General features: G+C 42.7%; 1 protein-coding gene across 5 annotated transcripts in view; it reads left to right on the top strand.

Annotated features, from left to right (window-relative positions):
- LOC126278028 (magnesium transporter NIPA2) overlaps positions 1–12,263 on the top strand; it is a 124,111-nt gene that overhangs the window by 83,403 nt on the left and 28,445 nt on the right. The window lies entirely within an intron of this gene.

Below are 12,263 nucleotides of genomic sequence, written 5' to 3' on the forward strand. Positions count from 1 at the left end.
CAAGCCATATATCCCTCCCTCGATGCGGTGCTTTATGTGCTGGAAGTTTGGGCATATATCTTCCCGCTGTACTTCCAGCGTCATATGTTGCGACTGTGGACATCCATCACATCCCATTACTTCATGTGCCCCGCCTCCCATCTGTGTCAGCTGCAGAGACCACCATTCCCCTTGCTCACCATACTGCAGGATTCTCCAGTAGGAACGGACAATCATGGAATACAATACCCTGGACCAACTGACCTATACTGAGGATAAGAGGAAATTTGAACGCCCTCATCCTGTACCTATGACATTCTTAAGCTACCGCTATGAGAACTGTTCTAGCCCTATCTGTTCCGCCAATTCCATTCGCCGGTCAGAGCCGTAAGACTTCACCTGCCACTGTGATGGTGGGGAGCACTTCCTTCCGTGTTGCTCCCGCACCACCAACCTCGGGAGCACTGTCCCCCCCCCAACCATTGCGAACATCAGTCCCCACTTCTCAGCTGATGAAGTGTAGTTCTTCTTCAGCTCCTCTCGCTAGGAAGGGGTCCCTTGGGTGCCATCCTTACGAGGTTTATACTATTGGGAAAGATGACACATGCCAGTGGCTGAAGTGCCCAAAAGTAGCTAGTTGTAGGGCTTCACGATCCTCCTCAGTCCCGGAGACTGAATCAGTGAAACCCTCCCAGCAGTGAGAGAAATCTAAAAAGACCGCCAAGAACAAGGAAGTTGCGGTGGCTCCCACACCACGACTACTTACAAACTTACAAACTCTGCATCAGATTCTGGCGTCCAGTGAGAACCTAGATCTCACCAGGCCCTCAGACACAATGGATATAGACTGTTCAGGAACTAAGTCAGTGGCAGCAGGTGACCCTGAGGTGTAAACTGCCTCCTTGTATGTTCATGCCTTCCCAGCCTCACAATCACATCATCCTGCAGTGGAATTGCACCAGTTTTTTTCCACCTCCAGGCTGAGCTACGGCAACTGTTAAGCTTTACACCTGCTTTCTGCGATGCCCTCCAGAAAATCTGGTTGCCGGCTATGTGAACCCCTGCCCTGTGCAGCTGTAGGGGATATTACAAGAACTGTAGCAGCTATAATCAAGTGCCAGGTCGAGTTTGGGTCTATGTCCTGAACTCAGTATGTAGTGAAACTGTGCCCCTTTAAACCCCTCTTGAAGCTGTGCTTGTCAGGATGAGGGTGACACAGGAAATAACTGTCTGCAACATACAGCATCCTCCAGATGGTGCAGTACCTCTGCACATATTGACTGCATTGATTCATCGACTCTCTAAACCTTTTCTACTTCTGGGAGATTTTAACACCCATAACCCTCTTGTGGGGTGGCACCCTGCTTACTGGCCGAGGTAGAAATGTCGAAAATTTACTGCCTCAACTCGACCTCTGCTTCTTAAATACTGGGGCCACCCCACACTTGGCCATTGATTTATCCCTCTGCAGCCCAGGACTTCTCCCATCTGTCCACTGGAGAGCCCGTGATGACTTGTGTGGTAGTGACCACTTTCCCATCTTCCTGTCACTCCCCCGGCGCCAATTCCTTGGACGTCAACCCAGATGGGCTTTAAACAGGGCGGACTGGGAAGCTTTCACCTCTGCTGTCACCATTGAATCTCCCCCATATGGTATCATTGATGTGGTGGTTGAGCAAGTCATTGGAACGATCGTTTCTGCAGCGGAAAATGTGATTCCTTATTCTTTAGGGTGCCCCCCAGCGAAAGTGAGTACCTTGGTGTTCGCCGGAAATCATTGAGGCAATTAAAGAGCAATTAAAGAGCAGCACCCTTCCCTAGAGCACTTAATAGCTTTTAAGCAGCTCCATGCTCGCGTTTGCCAGCTTATAAAAAGACGGAAACAGTAGTGTTGGGAGAGGTATGTGTCGACCTTTGGTGGCATATGTCACCTTCCCACGTCAGGATGAAGATCAGATGTGTTTGTGGGTACCAGACCCCAACAGGTGTCCCAGGAATTAACATCAATGGCGTATTATCTACCGACGCACATGAGATTGCTGAGCACTATGCTCGATCTTCTGCATCGGAGAATTACCGCCCAGCCTTTTGCACACTCAAATGGCGAGCAGAAGGGAAAGTCCTTTCGTTCACTACACGCCACAGTGAACCCTATAATGCCCCATTTACAGACTTGGAACTCCTCAGCGCCCTTGCTCATTGCCCCGACACAGCTCCTGGGCGAGATCAGATCTACAGACAGATGATTAAACATCTCTCGTCCGACTACAAGTTAAGTCTACTTGTCATCTTCAACTGGATCTGGTGCGATGGTGTCTTTCCATCGCAATGGCAGGTGAGCACCATCATTCCTGTGCTCAAACCTGGTGAAAACCCACTTGATGTGGATATCTATTGGCCCATCAGCCTCACCAACATTCTTTTTAAGTTGCTAGAATGTATGGTGAGTTGGTGGTTGTGTTGCATCCTGGAGTCACGTGGCCTGCTGACTGCATGCCAGGGCGTTTTCTGCCAGGGTCGCTCTACCACTGATAATCTCGTGTCCCTCGAGTCTGCCATCCGAGCAGCCTTTTTCAGATGCCAACATCTGGTTGCCACCTTTTTTGATTTACAAAAAGCTTATGACACAACCTGGTGACATCATATCCTTGCCACATTATATAAGTGGGATCTCCGGGGCCGGCTCCCGATTTTTATCCAAATTTTCCTTTTTCTCCATACTTTCTGTGTCGAAATTGGTGCCTCTCATAGTTCCCTGCATATCCAGGAGAATAGGGTCCCACAGGGCTCTGTATTGAGTGTATCTCTATTATTATTGGCCATTAATAGTCTAGGCAGCTGTAGGGCTACCTGTCTCACCTTCTCTGTATGCAGATGACTTCTGCATTTCATATTGCTCCTCCAGTACTGGTGTTGCTGAGTGGCACCTACAGGGAGCCATCCACAAGGCCAGTCATGGGCTCTAGCCCACAGCTTCCAGATTTCAGCCACAAAATCGTGTGTCATGCACTTCTGTCGGCATTGTACCATTTGTCTGGCAACAGTGCTCTACCTTAATGACTACCTACTCACTGTAGTGTAGACATATCGATGATTAGGACTGGTTTTTGACACCCGATTGACTTGGCTACCTCATCTTCGTCAGCTTAAGCAGAAGTGCTGGCAGCACCTCAAAAGTCCTCCACAGCCTGAGCAACACCAACTGGGGTGCAGATCGTTCTATGCTGCTGCAGATCTGCAGAGTCCTTGTTCAATCCTGCCTTGCCTACGGGAGTCTGGTTTATGGTTCGGCGACACCCTCAGTGTTGAGTTTACTCGACCTAGTGCACCACTGTGGCATTCGACTAGCGATGGGAGCTTTTATGATGAGTCCGATGACCAGCATCCTGTTGGAGGCTGGTGTCCCTCCATTGAAGGTTAGGTCTGAACAACTGCTTGCCAGTTACGTTGCACACATTCGTAGTTCTCCTGAGCATCTGAATTACCGTCTCATTTTCCCAACCACTCCAGTTCATCTCCCGCATTGGCAGCCCAGGTCAGGGCTTACAATTGTGGTTCGTGTCTTTCCCTTCTGTCTGAACTGGAGTCCTTCCCTTTACCACCTCTCCTTGAGGTCCATTCGCGTACACCTCCATGTTGTAAACCTAGGCCGAAGCTTCAGCTGGACCTTTCGCATGGCCTTAAGGACTCAGTTAACCCCGTTGCTCTCTGCTGTCACTTCCTCTCGATTATTGACATATTCTGTGGCTCTGAAGTGGTTTACACTGACGGCTCCATGGCTGATGGTCATGATGGCTTCGCCTACATCCACAGAGGCCATATTGAACAGCATTCCTTGCCCGATGGCTGCAGTGTATTCAGTGCAGAGCTGGTGGCCATATCTTGTGCACTTGAGTACATCCATTCATGCTCTGGTGAGCCATTTCTTCTCTGTAATGACTCCTTGAGCATATTACAAGCTATCGACCAGTGCTACCCTCGCCATTCTTTGGAGCGACCATTCAGGAGTCGATCAATGCCCTGGAACGGTCCAGTCGTTCTGTGGTGTTTGTCTGGACCGCAGGACATGTCAGCATCCCAGGCAATAAACTTGCTGACAGGCTGGCCAAACAGGCTACACGGAAACCACTTATGGAGATCAGCATTCCTATAACTGACCTGCTTTCTTTATTACACTGCAAGGTTTTTTGGCTTTGGGACACGGAATGGCATAACAATACACATAACAAACTGTGTGTCATTAAGGAGACTAAGAATGTGTGGAGGTCTTCCGTGTGGGCCTCGTGCAGGGACTCTGTGGTTTTCTGCCAGCTCCACATCAGCCACCCTTGGGTCACCCGCGGCTATCTCCTGCACCGTGAAGACCCGTCTCAGTGTCGGTGCAGCACTCGGTTGACAGTGGCCCATATTCTGTCGCGCTGACCTACTTTGGCTGCCCTGCGACGAAATCTTCGCTTACCAGACACCTTGCCATTAATTTTAGCTGACAATGCCTCCTCAGCAGATTTAGTTTAATGTTTTATGTGTGAGGGTGGGTTTTATGTTTCTATTTAAGTTTTAGCACATGTCTTTTGTCCCTCTTTGTCTTCTACCCTAGTGCTTTTAGGCTGGAGGTTTTAATGTGTTGCAGAGTGGCTGGTTTCTCCTTTTTATTCTCATGGCCACCCAGCAATGGTATTCTGATTTCTTTTTTTAATCTCTTCTACCTGTTTGTAGCTTCTCTCAGTGGTTTTCTTGTCCTCTTTTGTCCCTTCTAGTGTTTGTTGCCTTTCTGTCATTCTTGTGGTCTTTTCTTCCTTTCGGTACTGTGCTGTACGTCTCCTTTGTTTTCTTCTTTCCCTTGTAGCATTACTTTCATAGGAACAAGGGGCTGATGACCTAGTAGTTTGGTCCTTTCCTCCACCCCTTCCCCTCCCACTCCTTTTTACATTCCCAACGAACCAACCAACCAACCAATCACTACCTAACATACAGAATATCCATATCTATCCATATTCAAATCTTGTTTCCAATCTTGCATCCCATGGGTCATTTGCTCGTGAATGACCAACGTGTAAGACCTGTCCCTTACACCTCATACCACAGTCCAATCACAGACATTGCCTAAGAGGCAGGACCATATGTAAAAGCAGCCACGTTATGTATCATCTACACAGAAATTACTTTGCAGCAGTCTATATGGGTGTGGCATGTAACCTACTGTCTGCTCGCATTAATTGCCACTGCCAAACTGGTCAGCAGGATCTTGACCATCCAGTGCTGAACATGCTGCACACAAAAACATATATGACTTGTAACAGATGCTTCACTACGATTGCCATTTAAATGCTTCCTCCCAGCACAGATTATTCTTAAATATGAAAGTGTGAATTTTCTTTCCAGCACATCCAGCATTCTAGTGCAGACTCACTAGCCTAAACCTCTGCTAACACATTTCCCATTGCCTCACCTTATCTTTATCCTTTTCTCTTCTGTCATTGGACACTCCACTACTTCAACATCCAGATCATGTGCCTTCTCCCACTATTCTTCCTCAGCCCTCCCCCCACCCTCTCCCCCCACCCTCTCCCCCACCCTCTCCCCCCCACCCTCTCCCCCCACCCTCTCCCCCCACCCTCTCCCCCCACCCTCTCCCCCACCCTCTCCCCCCACCCTCTCCCCCCCACCCTCTCCCCCCACCCTCTCCCCCCCACCCTCTCCCCCTCCCTCAATTAAAAATATTTTATGTGGCTACATGATGGCCATTTAATTATTAATAAATGACTGCTTAGATCTAGTCAAGAATTCTTCTACAGTATGGAAGTTGTTGTTAAGGAGGAAACTTTAATTTACATTCGAAAACTTTCCTCCTATCAGACATCTTATTTCTTTGGGCAAATGGTCAAATAATTTAATATCTGCGTATTTTATGACTTTCTGTGGCAAAGTTAGGTTCACTCTAGGGAAGTGCAGATCTTTTTTCATTCTAGTTATGTGTTTGTAAATGTATCTGTTTGTAAACATATCTGTTATCTTAAAACTGCAATGAATTGTTCGCAGCAAATTTTGTCTAGTCTAGGTCAGGGCCTTTGCCCATCATAGAGGCGTTTGTCTACTCCTCAGTTTCACTTAGCCAATGAGATGATACTTCCACATAGCCAACAAGAGCTGAGAAAAAGGGCAATGAATTTCTAGTGCTGAAATCAAAATCGTTCTCTTCTTTGTTGTTGGCATAAATATTTGACATATTTTTTCTGAATATGTCACAAATTGCAAGGTTGTGGTTAGGTTGGGACCTAATAGGACAGCTTAAATTAATCTGAGTGAAATGAACAGTTATTAAAATTACAATCTTGGTTGTCATAAATGTTTGACTGTTTGTTTCTTCCACATAAATTAATATATCTGAGGTTGGATTTATTGACGCACAAATGTGACAGTATTCATCCGACTCTTGCTTTGGAGCACATCATCTGTCCACTGCTGTCTCATTGGCTGTACAGTACAAGCAGCTGTCACACCCCTTTCTGTTCCCATCATGCCTCATGGCAAGTCAGCACTTGCTGCGCAAAACGTATATATGCCACTGGCCCTGATCTAGATTTTTATCCAAATTTTATCAGTGGAGAAATGTATCATGAAATTGCCGTTACAATTTTTATACCAGTATATGTGTATATGCAGACATATTTTTGTGACTTCCATGCTTAGAGAGGTGAAAATATAAGGAAAATGCCATTAAAGAGTTTTAAAGGCCAATTTGTCTGTCTAAAATGGGTGCCACTGTAATGTTCCTGCTCACAATCAAGATGTGAAAATTTAGTCCAAACAGAAAATATTGCTTTAGTATCCATTACAAATCCTGAAGAAATCAAAAGCAGACATATTTTACAGAAATAGTTTTGTAAAAGACAGTGTCTTCATTGTTAAATTTTGTACGATGAATATTTTTAACAATTAGTATTACAGTAGACATGTTTTTCTTTACAATATGAATGAGCGATTTTGCCATTTAATAACTTTATACTGAGTTATTACCTTTGAGGTCTGATTATTACTTTTTGTGAAACTGCACAGTGATTCGTGTTAAGTTGAAAATTAAACATGATCATTCATACATTTTTACATAGTGAAATTCTCATTGTATCGAGAAGAATACTAAAAAGGTGTACTGTGTACAATTATAGGTGAATCTTGGTCTGTTACATTACACAATTCAGCAATCGGAAAAGCATATTTTTTGTCATCTCATCTGTTGGGAAGACATTACTGCCTTATGTACTTCTTATTATTTTCAAATAATGTCTGTGTTACCCAGATGGCAGAGCCAGTCTTGTAATTTACATACATGGACTGAAAACAGGTTGTGGGTAAACTTATATATCACTTATGTAAAGAGATTGCAGATGACCATGTGTAGGGTGACCAGATGCAATTGTTTAAAGAGGAGGATAAACAGCTTCATAAAGGAGGACAAACGAAGAAAAAGAGGACACATCAAACGGGTCAACTGTAGATGAGGATACCACCCGTCAGCTTTGGACGAGTCACATGACTGCCAGGAATTACCGGTAAACTGGTAGTTAATTGTTAGTGATGGTCAGGTGGTGATTTCCGGAGAAATATTTTTTTTATTTTAAATTAAAAACATTGATTGTGGTGACAGTGTGGCATCAATTGTTTTTATATTTCGGCATAGTTTTAAGATTTAACAAAGATGGCTGCCTAAACGTCACTCCTGATTGGCTACTTTCATGTGACTTGTCCACAGCTGACAGGTGGTATCCTCATCTGCAGTATTCCCCATCAAACATATGTTCAATTTTACAAAATGAGTTTATTGTTTTTAGACATTACATACATTCCTTAACAATTATGCATACTTCTCGGAGGAAACAATTTTTTGCAGAAGTTTAGGCTTACTTAACAGATTATTGTAAAATTACACACATGAAAATTCTTTTAAATTTTATTGGATCATCAACAGAATTTTCACTGATTCAAGGTTTAATCTATTCCTCTCATCAGTCCACTGTGTAGTAATTAGAGAAAATATTCTTGATCCTGGTGCCACCTACTATCACTGCCTTTGTGCGTGTTTATCACGAAGGCTGTGCCAATAGTTAAAGTATTTAAGAAAAGAGCAATAGAATGGGGCGAATTGTAAATTTAACTGTATTACGCTCAACTTTGTGAAAAACTGTATTACGCTCAACTTTGTGAAAAAGCCAGACACTGTAAAAATCCACCCGGACCCCAGACAAGGAGCTAAAAAGCAGGACATTAATCCGGACGTCTGGTCACCCTAACCATGTGCATCGTTGGTGGTAGGCAAATGATGTATGCACTACAAGACTGTAGTTGGACCAAAAAGTCATTCTCTATACTGACAGTTTTAAATTGGTACAGCATGGAAGCACACACAAAAACTGGAGAGAAGATACTGTTTTCACTCTATTATTTAAGCTGTAAATGATGGCACACTTCGACCATTCTTCAATGTCTCTCTTTGGAGCAAATGGGATAGAATCAGTATGTGAACAGAGAATATTCTGAATACCTCAGGAAGTACTGGATTTCTCCAGTTGAGTTAAAATTTGTGTGGGACAACATGAGCAGAAACGAGAAAATGACCTGCTGATAAATTTCATAAGAATTGTGTGTGAGAAAACCAAAAAGGATGAAAATTATCTTAGGGACAGATTGTAAAGAGGCTGGCATTTAACTTTTTGTTGATGTTATATGTGGTCATAAACTTCATTGGTATGGGCTCGTAGGTAATGGGGATGGGCTTTTTGACATCAGAGGCTTACATCTGTGGTAAAACAAAGGGATAGCAATAGCCTTCCCCTAAAGCACCTGTAATAAAAACTTTGCAGGTAAAACTCAGAACAAGAGAAAAAGGTATATATGGTAAGATTCCCTGGACCAGCAAAATCATGATGAGAAGTTGCGCTCAATGCCTAAGAAAGTAGAATAGGAGAATGATGATGGTAAGGCAGTTTTATTTTTTTATTGACTGGGAGAAGAATGAACTAACGTTGAATTTGAGAAGTTTCATATACAGTAAAACCTACTCAAAATGGAGTTGCATGGGACTAAAATAATTTACCGGACTGGACAAATTTCCAGATTACACAAAACTCACTAGGGTACATAAAATTTGTCAGGTATCGTGCACAATAGTGTAAATTGGTAATTATGCATGTATTTACGTACCTTCACTCCCTGTGCAGTAGACATTCATTTCCTTTGTATTGTACATTAGAACACTAGACTATTACATTAATTGATAAATAATATGCCATTTCTATATTTTTATTCTAACTTTAAAATTGTTTATTGTTGTATGTAAATAAATATTATTCCCGTGTTTATTAGCTTTACATTCTGCTTTTTTCACCACATATTGGGGAGGGAAACCTATTTAAATTCCCTATTTGAAATTGTTTTTTATACACATTTTTTTGCGCTGTACAATAGTTCCAAGAGATTGGAAGAATTTGTATGACCTGCAAATTGCATAACATCATTTATACATGCAGTAAGTTGTTGAGGCCTATTAATTTTTATAGGGACACCATTTTGCTCCTCTTCTTCTTCCTTTGTATCGTCCTGATCATCTTCTGTGTTGCAAATTTCTATTAAATCTGTGGCTGAAGTACAAGTGGTGTGAGTTGGCAGATAGTGATCACTTCAAATGTAATCATCTGCACTACATGAAATTTTTCAGATTTCAATTAACTTGGGAATTGCTGCTGCATTTTCTTGAGCTTCGATGGCCACAGAAGCACCATGTTCTTGATCTCCAAACCCCACATTGTTGACGGATGTGGTAACAGTTTCAGGCATTATTTCCCTTACTGCCAAGCCAATCCAATTTACTACATCCAGGACCAAACTGGCCATGCAAGAGCAAATGCACTTTCTGCTTCTTCAGCACTAAGAATAAGAGGCTGCATATATAATCACATACAATGTGAAATGAATGTGTAAATAATCCATGAGTTGTTTGAGATTGCTTGAACCTGACAGGAACCGAGCCAGTTTCACATTTGATAACTTGACTTTCGGGTGGAAGGTTGCATTGTCTGTGAAAAGGAGAACTCGGAAATTTCCTTTTTTAAATGTGGCATTGAAAGAATTCCACCATTCTTCTTCTGATTCCACCATTCTTCTTCTTCTGCACCTTGTTATTACTTTGCCACATGACTAGAAGCTTGCTGACATCTTTGTCTGTGAAAAAATGCAGTTTTTCCATGAAACAATGCAGTTTTTCCACTTCTCCAATCACCAGTGACTTCTACATTTCACGTAACTTGTTTCCACGTAGAAGTACAGTGAGAATTTCCTTGGACATTTTTCTAGCAGTGCACTATTCACCTTGAATTGGTAGAGATTTTTAAGGCAATGCGCAGGAAGCCACTCCTATTTCATTGGCATTGAACACATCTTTCAGTTCACAATTCGCAGTTGGGACGTACAGTACTGTCTTCCATTCTGTAGCTACAATTTCCTGCACAACCTTAGCTTGTAAGTTTTTTGTTTGTGCACTTACAAACCATTTCCATACTATGTCGTTACTTTCTTTATTTCCTGTCTTTTTCACCTTTCTTTTCATTCCCCATTCCCTTTCGTTCATTCAGTTCGTATCTTATCCTTATTTCTTAAAGTATCATAAATTTGTGTGTTACCAAAGTTAAAATGCAACATTTTTTTCACACAGAATGAGTTTGTCTATCTCGGTCACATAGATTACCTTAATCTTTTTGTTAAGTGTTAGTGACACATGCACTATTAGTAAACTAAGACTGGCAGAAAATAATGCGGGCAGCATATTTCTAGGGAATGCATGACTTCGCCAGGTAAAGCCATTGTTTAATGGAACTACAGGTTCAAGCATAGTGTTCATAGTTGCTCAACAATGTCCTAGTATGCATCCACGCACATCAGTAATAATGGAAAATGAGAAACACTGACAGAGTGCACACGAACAAATCATTTCCTTTGATGTACCAACACTGTCTGTCACTTGTTTGTTGTTATTCTGAGCGGTGCAGTTTGGTGTCCACACCTTTTTTCTTGGTTTTGTGCCACTTAAAAGCATTGTCAAGGCTGTATAATCTTTGTGTTAAAAGTAGAGTTCTTGTAGAGTTGTGAATCTTCATGTTTTTGCGGCATAAAGAGTGTTCCAAAAAGTTTTGGGCGTGCAGCTGCATAAATTCAGCTTCTTCTTCTAATGTTTCAACTGAATACCGTCCAGTCATCTTCCGAGTGAGCCAAAGTGTCTAACACTCCAGCACTTGCTCCATCCTTTTAAACTCAAGGACCAAACCACTGCGTATGTGGCCAAAGATACACAAGGCCCCAGAGATGTTGATAGGCGGCAAAGAGGTGTAACATATGCATGGATATTAAATCTATGGCTGTGCAGTTGATCCACATGGTGGTAACTATATGTCATGGAGAGCTGCACCGTTATGACGTCTTTGTGATTGAATTACAGAAATTGCTAGATTTCGTGATTTGTCAAAGCTGAAGTTGCTACCTCTATAAATTAAATTCCTCACCAACCGAAATTCAATTGCTACTTCCACCACAGAGTCCCAGAAAGATGAAGTCGAGGCTAAACTTTCGACATTATCGTACACCATGTAGCTCCCAGTGTCAATACAGTGCTCCGCCACCACAGATTTATTAGGTTGTAAGAGACGGATGTACCTGCGGTGCTCTGTGCATCTCTCGTGGACTGTATGTGTTGTCTGTCTGATGTATGAACAGATGCAATCACAGGGGATCTTATAAACCCCAGGCTTCCAGTGCACCATATCATCTTTAACAGAACCCAGTAGTGCTACAGTCTTTGGTGGAGGGTGAAAAATCTTTGTGTTTCCAGAGGATTCATCCTATTTTTGATGAAAGGCTTCCCATATATGGCAGGAAAGCCATGGATTTAAAACTTTTTGTCTCTTCTTCTGCTTTTCTTGTGCCCACTGTTGATTTCATTTGTAGTGCCTTACGTATCTGCTGGGGAGAGTACCTGTTGGCTTCAAAAACTCTTCTCGGGTGTAGAAGCTTCTCCTCCAGACTGGTCTCGTCAGCAGTGACGTATGCTCTGTGTACTAGAGTTCTGAGTACACTCATTGTCTGCAAAGGATGGTGGCAGCTATTTGCACGTAAATATAAATCTGTGTGGGTCGTTTTTCAATACACTGCATGTCCCAAAGTGCCATCATCTTTGCGCCATACCAACATATTCAAAAATGGAAGGCATCCATCTTTTTCGATTTCCTTCATGAACTGAA

Source organism: Schistocerca gregaria, chromosome 6 (assembly GCF_023897955.1).
Source record: "Schistocerca gregaria isolate iqSchGreg1 chromosome 6, iqSchGreg1.2, whole genome shotgun sequence".
NCBI lineage: Eukaryota > Metazoa > Arthropoda > Insecta > Orthoptera > Acrididae > Schistocerca > Schistocerca gregaria.